This window comes from Protopterus annectens, chromosome 15.part0 (genome assembly GCF_019279795.1).
Source record: "Protopterus annectens isolate FY-2018-M chromosome 15.part0, PAN1.0, whole genome shotgun sequence".
NCBI lineage: Eukaryota > Metazoa > Chordata > Ceratodontiformes > Protopteridae > Protopterus > Protopterus annectens.
Window position 1 is genome coordinate 526,173,082 of NC_056749.1, and position 14,197 is coordinate 526,187,278.

The following is a 14,197-nucleotide window of genomic DNA, read 5'->3' on the forward strand; positions in this document are numbered from 1 at the left end:
TAATTTGTATTGTAACCATACAAAACATTCCTTTGTCATCCTGATAAGACTTAATGGTTTTAGGAATGGGCATACTTTTATTCCATAAAATAGCCACTCCTCTTTTTTCTGAGTGTGCTCTGAACTAACCAATACTGTATATTTGTTTGTGGCTAGTTTATCAATATCTTTTTTCAAGAGATGGGTTTCTTGTAGGAAGACTAAGTTGGCCTTATGTAAATTAATGTATCTTATTAGGCTTGCCCTTTTACATGGATTATTCAATCCATTAATGTTTAAAGAAATTCCTTTTAAAGATGTCATTTGGCATTTTAAAACTTAAGAATCTTATGATCAAAATAACAAATAACAAGATAAGTAATGTTACATCTCCTCCTTTAGGTGTACCTTTAAATATAGCTGTATTTATTGAATCTCTTATGGGATTTGTATAGGATTCAATTTTGTTTGTAGTGACAATGAATGTACAAAATATATTGTGGATGTCAAAACTATATACAAATAACAATGAACAAGTGAAAATAATGTAAGGATTAAACCTTGCATCCAGCCTGGAGTTATAAACTCCAACTTAGAGTAGTATTTACCACTCAAGTTAACCCCCTACCCTAAGCAGCATTACGTCAGCTACCACCTTATCAATTTAATACTAGTTATATTTAACTGAAGTTAACAGTTTTCAATTCAATTATCTAGCAAGACAAGACTACACATTTGGTAAAACAGCATCATATAAACTAAAATAAACCTTTTTTTTTTAAAAAACTGTTCATACTACTATATACATCCATGTAATATAAAACACTTGTATTCAAATAGCATTCAAATAATCTTGATGTTAGAAATCAAGAGGAGAGAAAAATAAGTTCTAACATTCATTTAAATCAAAAACTTTGGCTAATATGATTCAGACATTACATATATTAGGATGCATCTATTTTCTGTCATGTAAATACAGTTAACAGCTTCCAAAAAAACCTTGAATTGCTTGTATATGAGCATTTACTCAAACTCATTATTGCCAATAGAATAAAATATTGTATTCATAGAAATTGTTATAAATCATACTTCATAGTTAAGCAGATTCTCAGAAACATTTATATACATATCTACATACACACACACACATATATATATATATATATATATATATATATATATATATATATACATATATACACACATACACACACATATACACATATACATATATATATATATATATATATATATATATATATATATACATACACATGCATACACACACACACACACACACACACACACACATACAGACATACACACACACACACACACACACACACACACACACACACACACACACACACACACACACACACACACACACACACACACACACATACACACACACACATACATATATATATATATATCTGATCTCACTGAGTTGTATCTTTACTGAGCACCATCTTACATTGCTGCCCCTTCAATAAATCTGTCTGCTTTATACAAAATAATGCACAGCAAACACATTTTAGTAACCAGATTTTACAAACGTGCTATACTACTGCTTTAAAATATATCACATGACAATTTCTTCCAGTATAGAGTTATAAAATTATTTATGCTTGTCAATCAGATGAATTAAATGAGTTATAGTAATGTATATGTTTGGGACATAGGTTTTTAACACATATTATTAATCTGCTATTCCTGTAACTGTGATGTGTCAGTGTGATATCTAGGTCAAAGGTGAGACCAGCTGCTTTCAGCTTCTCTGTGAGAATTCTGAGAGTTGAAGCTTTTGAAGTAGCTCATGGACACTGTGCATGAGACAGCCCACATCCCAGATTGTCTCTCTTAACATTTTGGCGGGAAACTTATTAAAACTAGTGACAAACATTCATTTAGCAGTGTAAATGCATCTAAACATGACAAAACCTTCACAATGCATTCTACAGGTTATTACAGACTCTATGTAAGTGAAATCAAGCCCAAAATTATTAATAAGTAACAAAACTCAACATTTTGTCCCAACTCAACTCCTATGCAAATCGTATTATTTACTGTGTCTATATGATCAAAAGCATTTCTATATATTAATAAAGAAAATAAAAGAGAGTAGAAAGTAAAAGGGTGTAAGGCAGAAATAAAAAAATGTAAGAGAAAGCTATAAGAAGTATATACAATAGAATGTTACTTACTGTTTATATTAATAGAGTTAAAAATAAAACATATTATTTACTATTATTTAGTTCTAATTATTATTAGTTAAAGCATGACAGATTATTTACGAACAAGCATAAGCAGTGTAATCAAGAAAGTATAATTAGGAATAGCATTTGAACAACATATAAACTTTTAAAGGAAAAAAAATGTATCAAATTACTGACCTTATTTTTCCTCTTCAGAAAGAGAAATAAGTTAAATCACAGCTTGCCATTAAATCTCCAGATATTTTGACTAGTTATGAAACAAAACATTTCTTTGCACACAGAGAATAACTTTGATTAAATCTTTTTCAAAATATTTGTTGCTTCTTGGAAATGCAGGAACTATATTTAAAAAGATTAATAATAAAATAAAATGATGAGAGAGAAAAAAAAAACATAGTACAAATCATTTGTTTTTTAGTCTCTTCTTCTTCTCTGAAGTCTTCCACGAAGTTTCAGTTGCCAGTCTCTTTAACGAAGGACTAGCCCATTCCATTTCTTCTATTTTTTCCAAAATCTTATTTTTTTGATAAACAGTAAAGCAGAGTCTAAGTCATCGAAAATTTTAGGACCATCAGGAAGATTTTAAGCTTGGCAGGAAACATAAGGTATGTTTTAAACTGTGCTTTTTTAAGCTCCCTTATTAGTGGCAGAAAAACTTTTCTTTTAGCTAATACCATGGAAGAATAGTCATTGTCAAAACGCACAGTTGTTTCATTAATCTTAACAGGAGCTTTAGCCCAAGCAGATTTAAGAACCATCTCTTTATCAAAAGATGATAGAAATCTAACTATAACTAATCTAGGATAGTTTTTGTTAGAGTTAGTATTAGCTATAGATCTATGTGCTCTTTCGATACCAAAAGAGAATGCTTCTGGTAAATCTAAAGTTTTAGGGAGCCATGTTGTTAAAAAATAAGTAATATTGTTACCTTCAATATTTTCTGGCAGTCCAAAAATCCTAATGTTATTAGCCTAGATCTATTTTCCAGGTCATCCAGCTTTGTTTGTAAATGTGTATTTTGTTTCAGCAGAAACTCAATGTTGATTTCCTCTTCTTGTATTCTATTTTCCATGTCATTCACAGCTTCTTCTATGCCTGTCATCTGGATCTTCTGTTGTTGCAGGTCCATATGTAACAAGTCTATTTGTTTTGTAGTTTTTTCTATGAAAGTGTCTATTTTAGTATCCATTTTATCCATCTTAGCAGTAAGTTGCTGGACTATAATTATCAGAGACTGAAGTTCTTTCTTGATGCTGGAGTCTTGAGAATTTGTCTTACTGGAACTCATTTCAGACTGATAAACTGACAGGAAAATTTCCAAAGTAATTTCTGACAGGAATATTATTAAGATTTCCTTTCTTTTTTAGATATAGTTCAAGAACTATATAAAACAAACATATTTAGAAAGAAAATTACTTCAAAAATAAATTTTTTAAGTAATTAATTCCTGTCAATGTAATGAAATTGGTGGAGCTGAAGAAATCTGCTGCTATCCTGTGTTCATCCTTGGCCACCGAAACAAGATTTTCTGATCATCTCATAATATGGCTAGGGATAAAGGAAAACAAGAAATATGTAAAACTAGGCAAAGGAATAAAAAGGTTAAATGAGAAACCATGGAATGAAGAAGAAGCAGATTAGTTATACAATTATGGAAATACATTTCTATAAGAATATTTTATAAAAATTGGTCTGAATGGAGACTGATATTTAAGGAAAAATATAAAAATGATTTTTATTGTAGCAATATGATATGAGAAAAGTAGAGAAAGAAAAATATAAAATAATGTATAATGAGCATTGGAATATTTAGAACATAATGATAGAAAGTACAATCACAAAGAAACAGAATTATATTAAAGAAATAAAAAATACAAGAATTATTGCATAAAGATGTTTTTATTGGAAAAAGAGAAGCAGTATCAAGTTACTTAAGCAGATTAGTAAATGAAGATGTTAGTGTAAAAAAATGTAAAAGGAGAAATAGAAAGAACTCATGAAAATACTATGTATAGTGTAGTACAATATGTACAAGAAATGTTTAAAGAAAAAATAAGCTAGTGAAAAAATGTAGAAAAAAAGTTAACAGAAAAAGAAAATAAGTTTGAAAAAGAGATATCTTTATATGAACTAGATAATGTATTAGGACAGGTAAATATAGATTCAGCTGCAGGATCAGATGGAATAGTGCACCAAATGTATAAAAAATCTAAGGGATTGGCACTTTTTTTAAATTTTTAATGAGTGGTTAAACAAAAGTTTTATGTATAAAGAATTATGTAGTTGAATTTTTATTTTCATATGGAAGAAGGAAGATAGAAGACAATTAAAAAACTGGAGACCGATATTGAATAATAATGATTACAAGATCTTTATGAAATTAATACAGAAGATATTTCAAACAAAAATAGAAAATATTATGGAAGTTAGTATATATATATATATATATATACATATATATATATATATATATATATATATATATATATATATATATATATATATATATATATATATATATATATATATATATATATATATATATATATATAGATATATATATATATATATATATATATATATATATATATATATATATACAGTGGTGGCTGGTGACTTCAAATCACAGGGGGGCTGCAGGAGACAGCTGAATGGGTGGGGTCAAGGGGAGGGGGTGTGGTCAACCAGAAAGGGGAGGGGCTATGCACAAAACCACAAAAAAATAACTTTAATTAAATATGCTGCCCTGGGTGGCAAACCATCATTATGAAAGTCCAATCAAGATAAAAATAAGTGTAGAAGAATAAAAATATTTCAATGCATTGGCTGCATGACAGCTTACTTAATATCTAGATGGAAACAAAAGGTTGTGAGGCATGAAAAAATAAATTACTTTTTAAATACATTACTGGAATGCCAGTCAAAATCAATTATAAGAAAAACCAGAAGCACTCAACTCAAACCACTTCTCCTTGCACTGCAGTTCTAATTATAATATATTCAGCTTTATTAAAGTACCAAGTAACATGCTGAAAGTAGAAATCTATGTGATGCCCCCACTTGTAAACATGTTTCTTATCCAAAAAAGACCTGCTGCCTGACAACTTGTTTCATGGGGAAAACATGATAAAAGTAAAAAATGAAAAGCAAACAAGAAACAAGCTCAAGATACATTGCTTAAAAGATTACTGTACAGGTTATGGACCACACATGATTGGCCTTCTGTTTAGTTTACGGGTAAAGTCTGTAGAGATGACTGGAAGTCTCCAACAAGTGGAATTGAGCTTTTTAAAATAATGAAATCCTGTCCTTTAATACCCAAGGCTTATACATTATCTAGTCAAGTATTCTCTGCATGGCAACAACAGAAAGGCTTTCAATGTTGGCAATTCTTTAACAGTATGCTTATTAAAGCTTACTTGCATCTTACGATCTCAGACAAGCTTACCTTATGGTCATTAAAGCATTGCTACTTAAACACAGAGCAACAGGCACTTTGAGTAATAAGCATAAATCTGAGTAATAAGCATAAATCAACAGTACAAAAATATGACAGAAACCAGACCATTCTGCAAAATCAAGGACAGATGAAAAGCCACTGTAGTACTTATGCAGTGTGTCCTCCCCATCCAAGGTAGATACAACTACTCCTTGCCTTGCTTGGACACATCCAGAGTCACTACATGGGGGATTGGGGTGCAACAAGCATGTCACAATTTGAAATTTCTCTGGCTGACTGTGATGGCCCTGACACATTTGTCATACCTCTCAACCTCAAGAGCAAGAAATCTGGACAAAGCCATACACAGAAGTGGGACAAAGGCCCAAAAATAAGGACAATTTTTAAATATTGCTCTAATAAACTTAGAAAGATAATAGAATAGGTCTTGCATTAGTATGAATTTTCTGAAGGGTATAAAATCTGAAACTCAAATGTCTGTCATTTTCTAACTTCAGTCTTTAGTGATTTGTCACTAATTTGCCAAAAAACACAACTTTATGAAAAATGGACCAAAAATGTGATGCAAAAATATAAACTAGACACACAATACAGCTGCTACCTGTCAAAGAAGGGACACTTTAATATTAGTACTGCTGCCTTGAGCAGCTGACAAAATAAAAGAATCTACATGCATTTCAAGTAATCTATAACTTTGATTATTACAGTTATTTCTTAATTGTAAACCCTCCATGTTTTCTTCCAAAATTGCTATTTTGCGGAGGGATTATTAGGGGGAGGAGCAACATTTTGAGCCAAAAATTGGGGACAGTTGAGAGGTTGGCTATGCCTAATTCTATAAAGCAATTTATTTGCATGTACCTCTCAACCTGTTAATGCAGTAAATCTGAACAAGGCCAAATATATTGAGGGCACATATAAACAGTACTAAAAATTGCTCTTGTATAAATTGAGACAGTTGATAGAACAGCTCTTACTTTAACATGCATTTTTCTGAAGGTTATGAAGTCTGAAACTTATTATTTAGTGACTTAATTCCTAAATGATTTGCCAGAAAACTACAAATTTTATGAAGAGCAAAACAAAAATAAGAAGCAAAAATCTATTCATTCTTTGAAAATCTGGACAGTTGGGAGGTATAGTTCAGCTGGGCCTGTCTGAGTTTGCTGCCCTTCCCCCGTGACAAAATAATGGTTGAATGGAGCCTCTGCAGCCATTCCAATGAACCATTACTTGGCTATTTCACTCCATTTACCATGAATACTAATGTGCATACTGCTTTACTTCTATGATGAGTTGGACTTCATTTGAAAGTTTTATTTTGTATTTTACAGCACAAATACTAAGTCATCTGTTAAACAAAGCAATGCAGTCTCACAATGAAAACTTAGCATTAAAACTTCTCTGCCCTAGAAACTCACATTCATTGAAACAGCATTGAAACCCACATTCAAAGAAAATACATTTTGCCAGTGGCAGATAAAGATTAATTTCGGGCTGTTTTCAAATCATAGGCCCCTTGCATATGAATCATACATGTGCTCTTTGATACACCTTCCTCATTGTACTAAAATTATATTCCTTGTACAATACAGTACACTTGTTAGAGGGTGTTTTAAATTTGTTTTGAACATTTTTCCAGTAAGCAATGAAACAAACCATATGCACCCATAATGGCAAAACTGCCCAGTTGAGAACATTTATCATAAAAAGTCTACTCAGACTTCCACAGTCCACCATTATTAGTAAATATACACAATTCTACAGTCCACCATTATTAGTAAATATGCACAATTCCACAGTCCACCATTATTAGTAAATATGCACAATTCTACAGTCCACCATTATCAGTAAATATGCACAATTCTACAGTCCACCTTTATCAGTAAATATGCACAATTCTACAGTCCATTATCAGTAAATATGCACAATCTCTGAAGTAAGTCATCTAAATAATTCCACATTAAAGAAATCTGTAACTAATGAAGCGGTTGCTGCTAGCAATCACCTTTATATTTCATGGTTTCATCGAAAAATAAAGTGTCTGTTGCCCCTCAGGAATAAATTGCCTATATTACATTAAAAAATGATAAGCTAGTAATAATATTCCAAGAAGAAATGGATGGCAAACTGATAACAGACTCATAGTTAGTATCTTCACCAAGGAGAACATTCTCAGTACGGCAGCATCCACCCCTTGTGGGAGTAGAACCCACAGCCTTCTGCATCAAAAGCAAGTACACAACCTGTTGTGCTATAGTATTAACTAGGCAAAGTACTAAACTTCTATTCCCCTGCAGCTCTCAGCTCCTTGTAAAATATACTCAATACTCAACTGCATCTCAACTTCGCAGCTCAAGAAAACTGGAAAAAGCCAAAATGTATTGGGGGGGGGTCAAAAGCCCAAAAACCAGGGACACATTAAACATTGCTTGTGTAATCTTGGAAAGTTGCTAGAATAAAATGTTGTGTCGCCACCATACATTTTACTGCCAAGGTCCCTGAGCAAAAAACAGTCAGAGTAACATACCACTACGCCACATCAGCTGCTTTGTAAAAGAGAGGAAGAATGAAACTTAAATGGCTATCATTTAGTGAATTCAGTTCTCACCATAGCTGTCAACCTCTTAGTACAAAACACCTGGACAAACCCAGTAATGAGGGAATACAGCCCTCAAACATATTCAGTGAATTCAGTTCTTGCCATAGCTGTCAACCTTAGCACAAAAACCTGGACGAAGCCAATAATGGGGGAATACAGTCCCAAAAATAGGGACAAATTTAAAATATTCATCTTATAAACTTAGAAAATTGCTAGAAAAAAAGGTTGTGCTACTATGTATTCTGAAGAACATGAAGTTTGAAATTCAAATGCCGGTCAATTTTACTGCTGACAGAACAAAAACAATTTTCAACAGAGACGCAGGGATTAATACTGCAGACACATGTTTGTAAAATGGCAGGGCACCAGAGCAAATCCACACAAACACAGGGAGGAGATGCAGACTCCACGCAGAAGCCACCCCAACCAAGACTCAAACCAGAAAACCTATAGCTGTGAGGCAACAATACTACGAGTGCACCATCAAATATGCAAGGATTTAAACATTCAGAAACCTGAAGTCTGAAATTCAAATGCCTGTCAATTTTACTGCGGACAGAACAAAAACAATTTTCAGCAGAGACGCAGGGATTAATACTGCAGACACGTCTTTGTAAAATGGCAGGGCACCAGAGCAAATCCACACAAACACAGGGAGGGGATGCAGACTCCACACAGAAGCCACCCCAACCAAGAATCAAACCAGAAAACCTAGAGCTGTGAGGCAACAATACTACCACTGCACCATCAAATATGCAAGGAATTAAACATTCAGAAACCTGAAGTCTGAAATTCAAATGCCTGTCAATTTTACTGCGGACAGAACAAAAACAATTTTCAGCAGAGATGCAGGGATTAATACTGCAGACACGTCTTTGTAAAATGGCAGGGCACCAGAGCAAATCCACACAAACACAGGGAGGAGATGCAGACTCCACATAGAAGCCACCCCAACCAAGAATCAAACCAGAAAACCTATAGCTGTGAGGCAACAATACTACCACTGCACCATCAAATATGCAAGGAATTAAACATTCAGAAACCTGAAGTCTGAAATTCAAATAAATGCCTGTCAATTTTATTTAACATTTGTTAATCAGGACAGTCTGACTTGGAACAAAAAAACAATTTTCAGCAGAGGCCCAGGAAGAAATAATGCAGACATGTCTTTGTAACATGGGAGGACGACACAAAAGCAAACCCACACAAACACAGGGAGAAGATACAGACCCCACAAAGAAGGAACCCCAGCGAAGAATCAAACCTGAGAACCTGCAGCTGTGAGGCAACAATACTACTACTACACCATCAAATATCAAGCATTGCAACATTTACAAACCACAGATATTATGAGGAACAGATCAGATCAAATATGAGGCAAAAATCTGCAATTTTTTTACAAATGGTGGTGGGTAGGGAACTCAAGTCTTTAACACCTGCATACAGGGTACAGGGTTCAAGCCTGAGGTATTCCCTACCATACCACCATGAGCACCTGGGGCATTTACACACACACACACACACACACACACACACACACACACACTAAAAGCAAGTACCATACCATACACAACTAATATAAACGAAAAGCAAGTACCATATACACACACAACTAATATAAACTAAAAGCAAGTACCATACACAACTAATATAACATAAAAGCAAGTACCATACACATCATTGTAAAAGTAAAAAGCACCATACACTTACCTGTCCGTTGAAGTTCTCCTTCTCCATAATAACCCGCGCAATACTCACGAGATCCCTGACATCAAACAAACCTCCCGACGAGAGTCCGAGACTGTTCTGACTGCTGCTGTTGCAGTCTGGCCCCGAGACATCATCCCAGTGAGTCTGTGCACTTTAAAAGTGCACAGATGTCTCCATGGGTCCTGCCTGGAGCATGTGCATAGATGCGCAGTAGTCGGGACTACTATGCATGCGCGAAGTCTGCGAAAATTTTAAAAAAATATTTTTTTTCTATTTTTATTTCATTCTGAGGGGGCTGCAGTCCGGCAGACTAATAGCACGGGCCGCCCCTGTATATATATATATATATATATATATATATATATATATATATATATATACACATACATATATATATATATATATAGAGAGAGAGAGAGAAAGAGTAAAGGAGAATGGTTTTCAAGAACTATTAATGATAGAGAACTTGTAAATGATACTATGAATAGAAAAGAAGAAGCAAAAATCATGATAGGAGATCTTAATATGGCATTTGCTACAACTGGACATGAAATCTTATTGGTAATAATAAAAGAACATGTGAGAAAGTCAGAAAATTAGTAATAATACTTGTAAATGGCTGGTTAAATCAAGAGGTGCATATGAAGAGTGGTGTAAGACATGGATGGCTAATGAGTTGTATATTATTTGCATTAGTTATGAATGTAATAGCATGTGAAATAAATTACAAAATGAAGGAGTTGGTGTATATAACACCGGAAGGGTTACAAATTCCATTTATGTTAACATATGCAGATGACATTATAATAATTGCAAAAAATTAAATTTGGGATAAAAAAGTAATTTGCACAAATGAGTATCTGGAGGAGCTATGGATGGCTTTAAATAAAGAGAAAAGTAAAAATTTAGATGATGTAGTAGAGATGGGGGTATATATTTTACAATAGATGAAATGTCTGTGTTAGGTATAACATTTGGGAATAAAGATGTAAGTAGAATTCTTTGGGGAAAATAATAGAAGAAATAAAACAAGCCTGTCTTTGTTGGGGACTGTATAAATTATCATTCAGAAAAAAGGCTTATTTGATAAATTCAGTACCAATAGGAAAATAGCATACTTAGCAAGTGTACTTATGTTGCCAACAGTATTTGAAAAGGAATTATTCTATATTCTATATATGTTTTACATTAAACCAAGTAAAATAGTAGTTTTGTATCTAAATAAAGAGGAAGGAAGTTTAAGGTTAATTAACCCAGTGGTATACACTGCTTCATTAAATTTGTCAAAAGAGCTAAAGTAGATAAATGAAAAAGATGAGAGATTAGTTGTAAAATTGTATAATATGATAAATGTTGGGGTATGGTAAAAAGGAGTAAAAGAAAAAAAGAGTATATAAATGAAATAAAATGTCACAAAATATTTTTTGAAAATAAAAACTGTTGCTATAGAAAAATAAAGAAAAGTGTGGTATAAGAATGGGGTCTATATTAGAACATCAAAATTTCATTATTTCAAATGTTTTAACATTGACCCTTATTCAGCGAAAGCTGACAACATCGAACATTCAGAACAGCGAATTTTTTCCTAGGGAAAAAATTTGCTGTTCCAAAACACATACACACAACACAAGCACACCAAACAAACAGCAATCCACACACATACATCCAAAATCTTGCAGCTAACCCTACACTAAACTTGTACAAACACCACTAACTATCCACTTACCTTAACCCAAACCCTAACCATAAGGTCCATCACTATCGCACACTCACCTCACTCGCACCCTAACCCTAACTCACCTAACTCGCCCTAACTCTCACATCCACACAATCGCACACATACCTCCCTTGCGGCCTAACCCTAACTCACCTAACCCATGCCCAATCGCACACTTACCTGAACCCGACCTGTAACTTTCCACCACAGTGCTGAAAATAGCAAAACGACAGAAATGGACAACCAAATTCTCTCCCTAGGAAAAAATTTGGTTATCTGTCGTTTCACTATTTTCAGCATTCGCTGAATGGGGGTTGATGTTAGAACATTCGAAATAATGAAATTTCGACATTCTAATATAGACCCATAAGAATGTAATGATGAAACATTACTATGTAAGAACATGGGAAAATCTAACAAATGAAGAAATTAAAGCTATAAAAATAAGAAGCAAATGGTATAATCAGAAAGTAGAATGTCAAGATTTTTTGTGTAGACTGGTAATAGATAATTAAATTATGCCATACTAAAAGAAAAGTAATAAAATATGTTTACACCATCAAGAATAAGAAATTACTGAGCAAGTGTTTTTGAAATGTAAAAGAGTAAAAAGTTATGCGGGAAAACTGTAAAGAAGATTTTTTCAAAGGTGCAAAACACATGGATGAAATAAACATGGATATAATTAAATATGGATATTATAAGAATAAAAATAAAGACTAGCTAAGAAAAACATTTGATGACATATGGTTATGTGGAATGAAAGAATGAAGTTATGTTCAATGGTAAATGGATTTTAGCAACAATATTGTGCAAAATAGGATGATGGTTATGGAAAAAAAGAGTGGGGATCTAATAGGAAGGAAAATTTAGTAGGACTGTAAGGAAAATTATGTATATGTGTAAATACGTTTGCATATCTATATATGTATAAATAAGTAGTCCTTTTTTTGTATATAAATAAAGGACCCCTGTTTTTGATAGGTACATTGGGATCTCTTACATCCACCTGAGCTACCACCAGCTCAAGCAGATGGGCCTCCATTTAACATCTCATCTAAAAGAGAGCACAGACAGGAATGCAGGAACCCCCACCCCACAGTGCTGCATTACAGTGTTGGCAATCAATCTCCTTGGTGTAGGACTAGAACCCACAGCCTTTTGCACTAAAGGTGAGTGTGCTACCTGTAGCACCACTGACAATATACTGAATTGAAGTCCTCATCTCCCATCTTACTTTCTACTACTCTACATATTCACTTTTTCAGTCAAACTCGTCAGAGCTTTCATGCAGTATGACAGGAGTTTGACACCTCTATACTGCCATTAGTTCTGAATGTCCCCTTTGTTCTTGAACAGTGGCACTAGTATGCTTATTCTCCAGCCATCTGTGTATGCCTTTCTCCTGATACTGCTATGAGTACTCTCAGGAGCCATTTCTTTCCTATCTCACCCAACATCTTTACCTTATCTGCTGTGCCTCATCTAAGCCTGTTGCCCTGACTTCATTTTCCTTAGTGTTGTCCTTACCTCTTATAGGATGGGATACTTCTCTTTTTCCATCATAGGCTGCATCTGAGGCATTACAGCTTCTGCAGGGTATTCTTCATTCAGAAGCTGCTGAAAGTACTCCTTCCATCTGCATTTGACTTCCTGTGAACTGGTGAGCAGGTTGTTGCTGGCGTTATGAACAGCATCTGACTATATTCTTTATCTTTCTTTCTTTCCCTTGCACCCAGATAGAGTTGTTTGTGCTGTCTACTGATTCACATTCCAGAAGCTGGTAGAGAATCTCTGATGCCTTGCTCTTTGCTATGCCAACTCATCTCTTAGCCTCTTTGTTAACAAACTAGTATTCCTTCCTAGCCTGGTCCATTTTTTTCTATCTCCCATTTTTTTCCTGCATTACTTCTTTCTTTTGATGACTTCCTGGACTTCTGCATTCCACCACCAGCTTTCTATATGTACCTTATTTCCATACCTGGCTACGCAACATATCTGTCCTACAGATCTCACACATGCTGCTTTGAGGCACTGCCATTCTTCTTCAACTCCACTTATTTCCTCTTCTTCCTGAGATGGTACAGCCCTGAGTAATTCATTGAAATCCTGTGCTTTCTTTCCAGTCAATGTCCAGAACATCAGCCAGGTCTCTGTTGACCTTAAGCCTTTGCTGCCCACTGCTTGCAGCTGATTGTGGCAACCAGTGGTTTTATGCTATGGGTCAACTGTTTCATTGGGGATAACTTCAGTTACTGATTGTACCTCATTCCCTTTCCTTATTAGAAGAAAGCCTACCTGAGCTTATGTTGGCCACTCTTGTATATGATCTTGTGACTGTCTCTCCTGCTGAACCACAGGTTAACCACCATCAAGACATTTGCCAAAGAGAAGTCTAGAATTGCCTCTCCTTCTTTACTCCTGTTGTCTCACTCTTGTAGACCCAGGCAGTTCTCATATCCTGTTATGTTTGTCCCAATATGTGCTTTCAGGTCACCCATTATCAATAC